We start from the raw sequence: 5,193 nt of genomic DNA, 5'->3' as shown, positions 1-5,193 counted from the left end.
TTGACCCCCAGAAAGCGACTTGAACTTTTTGTCAATTTTGTTTAAATTGTGGAATACAACAAATGCAAAAAAAGAGAAAAAAGCCTAACAGGGTAGAGCAAAATAAATGCATTTAGAGTGAACATCTGTGTACCCATCATCCAGGTCAAGAATTAGAACACTGGCATCACCCCCCAGGGTATTCCCTCCCTGAGCACATTCCCTTCCCCATCTCCCAAAAGTAACCGTTATTCTGAATTTTATGGTGAACAGTTGCTCGTTTCTTCCAAGCTTTGCTATCCAGATATATAAGTCTAAATAATGTAATTTAGTTTTGTCCATCTGGGACATTACATTAATAGACTCCTACCATGTAGGCACTTTCTTTTAAATTTTATTTTATATAAATTCAATTAATTAACATATAACGTTATATTAGTTTCATAGGTAGAGTTCAGTGATCCTACAAACACTTTTTTCTTTCGCTCAGTGTGCTCTTAAAACTCATTTGTGCTCCTGCATGTAGCTTGATGTCCTTAATTTCCACAGTAACATATTAGTGCATGATACGAACGTACTGTACATTGTTTACCCATTCTACTGTTCGTGGAGATTTTTGTTGTTTTCAGTTTTTTACTCAAACAACACAACTCTGAACATTCTTACGAAGTCTCCTATGTTTCACTTATTCATCCCTCCTCCCTCCCAGACCCCCGGAAGCTCTGATCTCTTTACCATCTCCTTAGCTTTACCTTTTCCAGAAATGTCATACAATTGGAGTCCTACAATACGTAGCCTTTTCGGATTGGCTTCTTTCGCTTCTAAACACCCATTTAAGTTTACTCTATGTCTTTCCATGGCGTGATGGCTCACTTATTTTAATTGCTGAATAATATCCCATTGTATATGTAAGTGGACAGTTTGGTGAGTTTTCACATACATACGCACCTGTGTTACCCCCATTAAAGCATAGAATGTGTCTATCTCTCGCCCCCCCGCCCCAAAACGTTTCTTTATTTCTTTCCATGGTCACTACCAGCCACCACAGCCCTTCACTCTCTCCCCAGGCCACCTCTAGTCTTGTTCCTACCACCACACATCAGTTCTGCCTGCTCTAGAACTTCAGATCAACCGTGTCCGAGCCTATGGACTCTTCTACAGCTGGCTTCCTTCCCCTGCGGCAAAAGGAGTTTAAGATTCATCCATGTTGTTGCAAGTCTCATAGTTGATCTTTTTCATAGCACGACTAGACCACAGTTCCTTTGTCCGTTTACCTATTCATGGACACTGGGGTTTTTTTCCCCCAATTTTTTATTATAGTGAATAAAGCTATTATAAACATCACTCACAAGTCTTTTCTGGGGACAGATGTTTTCATTCCTCTTAGGTAATTACCTAAAATTGAATTGATGGGTCAGAGGGTAAGTTGATGTTTAATTTTTTACAAGAAAAAGCCAAACTGGTTTCCAATGTGTTGGTCCCATTTTACACCCTAACCAGCAGTCAGGAACTCTTGTGGCTCCACACTCTTACCGATGCTTGGCATTATAAGTCTTGAAAAAAAATGTTTTCTTGTGTTGCTTGGTTTGTGGTAGTATTTCACTGTAGCTTGGATATACATTTCCCTGATGATTGTAGATGCTGAACATCTTTTTATGGGCTCATTGGCCATTTCTGTCTCTTCTTTCTGAAATGTCTATTGCATTTTTTGCTTGTTTTTAAATTGGACTGCTTGTCTTCTTATCTTGGGTTCTAAATTTCTCTAGAGGCTCTGGATGTAGCTCCTTGGTTAACTTTATATACTGCAAATACTTTCTCCATGTCCTTTCATTTAAAAAAGCCAACAACCTGGACGGCTCAGCCAATTAAGTGTCTGCCTTCAGCTCAGGTCATGATCTCAGGGTCCAGGGATCAAGCCCCACATCGGGCTCTCTGCTCGGTGGGGAGCCTGCTTCTCCCTCTCCCTCTGCCTGTTGCTCTGCCTACTTGTGATCTCTCTCTCTGTCAAGTAAATAAATAAAATCTTTTTTAAAAAAGAAAAAAAGCCAACAACCATGCTTTTAAAGACTTTCTGTCGCTATCACTTCACCTGCTGTTTTCCTTAATAGCCCTTCATCATCTGACACATTGATATAGGCTTGTTCAAAAGAGCTTCCCCTCCCCCACCAAGATTTATTTATATATTTGAGAGAGAGAGAGAGCAAGCAGGAATGGGGGGAGGGGCAGAGACAGCGGCAAGAAGCAGAGACAGAGGCAAGAGAGAATCTCAAGCAGACTCCCCGCTGAGCCGCTCAGCCAGGAACCCAACACAGGGCTCCACCCTAGGACCCAACATCATGACCTGAACTGAAATCAACAGGCCTCCGCTTAATGGACCCATCCACCCAGGCCCCTGAAATATACTTGTTGTTAGTCCTTTCTTCCCCACCCCATGTAATTTCATGAGCACAGGATCTTTGTCTCCCAGCTCAGCCATGGATCCTCAGGACCTAGAACACTGGCCCAAAATAAACATGATTAACTCTTTCTTTCAAAGAATGGATATAGTCCAATGCTGCCTATCTCAGTGGAGTAACAGAAGCAAAACTGAACATTTATTTTGAGTATATATACCTTTACTTGGTCAGTTGATATCCAAAGTAAAATGTGGGAGCACCTACCTACTTAAAAAGATTCAAAAGAATAACTTGGACAGAAGAAACATTGGATTCTTACAGGGTTAAAGAAGATCCCTCTGGAAAATTATGCCCTTTTAGAAAGACCTAAAAAGCTATTGTCTTCAATCATTTTTTTTTTTTTCTAGCCTGCTGAGCTTTTTAAAAGAAGAGTTGAGACCGTTTCCTCACCGGGAGTTATACGGTGAATGAATAGCCATTATCTGTGCGTGCACAGTCTGAAAATTGCAGCCTTGGATAATGACATTCATCGAGAGAAGTTTTTGAGAGTCAGAGAGAGGCTGCCATAACAAAATATATTTATAGAGTTCTCTTGTCTTGACTTTGAATAATTTGATATCAGAATAAAACTCTTAGGCATTAACCCTTTGATCATAATTATATGCTTTTTTGGGGGAAGCTATTGGACGAAGTGTCAAGTATTCTAAAATACAAGCTCTCAATTTATAAATTCAGCAGTGTCTGTAAATTACATTGCAGGATATTGCAATTTTTTTTTTCCCAACAGTTTCACAGGGTAGACATTGGCTGACCCAGGCGTGGTTTCACCAACTCAATGATACCTTGGTAATTGACCTACCCAACCAGGAAATCCACTTGTGTCTACCCAGTTCAGGTTTCTGTCCTTGATGATATCTGTAGGCCTGTTTAACTTCACACTCAAGGACATGGTTCTCAAGAATGTGAATTAGTCTACAGATTGAGTTATGTACAGATTAGCTAAATTTATTAATACAACTATACACTTACATACATGCAAATACAATAACTTCTAAGTAAAATAACATATATGTATGATTGTGATATGGTTCTGGTGTTAATTAAATACTAATCCCCAAAAGTAGGGGCTTGGTAAAGAACATTCTTACCAAGAGCCATAGTCATTTCCTGTGCAAGATGCTGTATGCACGAATGACACCCCCTGGGGTCTGGGATGTGAGCAGTGCCCACTTGAGTTGTGCAACTTGGCAGCCCTGGGGCTCATACCGTTCTCTTTGGACTCTCCATTTTCATCGTTTTGTAACCAAATGCTTTCCAGTCTCACTGCTACTACACTCCCTGTGGAGTGCTCTCAGACTCTCCATTTGCAAATGTCCCAGATTAATCTTTAAAGAACTGATGTGTTCTACCCAAACAAAGGAGAATAGCAACTCTTTTTCCCCATTCCTTTGGCCATGGACATTCTAAATACCTCAGGATCTGTGAGGATATGAAAGTCCAGTGGAACCTTCTAGCATTGCTTCCACAGAAGCTATTATATGGTTACCTGTGGTTCTAAGTGGGAAAAAGAATCTTCCAGAATACATCCTACCTGGAAGATATCTTTTCAGTTTTTAGTTACCATTACTTACTGCTTGTTCAATATTTTCTGTGGAAGTGAGACTTCTGGTCACTGGCTATAGTTTTTAGTTATTATAGCAATCTAGTAGGTGAATATACTTAGAAATCAAGCCAATTTATAAACCAAACACGATTGTGTTCCTATTGTATCCTGAGCCCCTAGCTCGGTGCTTGGCACAACCTCAGTTAATATTGTTTTAACTGAGTTAATGCGCTGAGCAACCCAGGCACCTGTTTTAACTAAATTAAAATTTGGGGGCGCCTGGGTGGCTCAGTGGTTAAATTAAATTGAAATTTTGTAAGCTAGGGAATTAAATTGGTTTTGAGTTATTTGTACTGATTTTGTAGTAGAAATAATAGATAGACTTGCATTGAATCAAAATAATGGATCATTTATCTATTTTGAGTTTATTAAAAAAAAACACAATCTGAGTTTGCATTTAATAGAGATCTCTAGTAAACTGGATGGAGCCTTGTCTAAAAGATTTTCTTTCTAAAGCATAAGGCTGTTAGATAGTAGAAGAGTTCCTTGAATTGTGGAAATCAATTATTTTGGAAACTTTTCAGAACAAAAGAGGCAATTAATTTTTTTTTGAGCAATTGGGGCATTATCTTAAGATAATCAGGATGAAATTTCTTATTGATAACTGATAATTTAGTAATAATTGATTTGAATGGCGCTTTTCAGTTTAACACATGTCACCATTTAAACTGTATCATCTGAGCCACACATCCATCTTGATATTACATGACTTATTTTCATTCCCATTTTGAAAACAAAACCAAAGCTCAAAAAGATAAAGTGATGGGTCGAGATTTATGCATCTGGCAAGTGTTCAACTTCTAAAGCGATATGCCTTCCTCTACATCCCACCATCCATTTTAATGCCATGAAGGAAGACAGAATGATTCACATTAACAGCAAGTTAATTCAGATTTCAGGCGTTATACTAGGTGTTTGAGAACTGAGGCTACAAAGTCAAGTAAGAGCTCCCTCGAGGACTGCACATCCCTGAGAGACACTGATGGTGGAAAGCCCGGAACCGCGCCATGTGATGAGTGCCTATGGGAGTACTTGCCTGTGCCGCGTGCAGACAGGGTCCGGGATCTTCTCAAGGTAGGACAATGTCCTATTCCTCCTTGGAGCCTTGGGCACATAATGGGTACTCAGAGAACACGTGTTAGATGTAGAATGGCT

This window comes from Lutra lutra, chromosome 9 (assembly GCF_902655055.1).
Source record: "Lutra lutra chromosome 9, mLutLut1.2, whole genome shotgun sequence".
Lineage (NCBI taxonomy): Eukaryota > Metazoa > Chordata > Mammalia > Carnivora > Mustelidae > Lutra > Lutra lutra.
Note: the sequence above shows the minus strand (reverse complement) of the source record.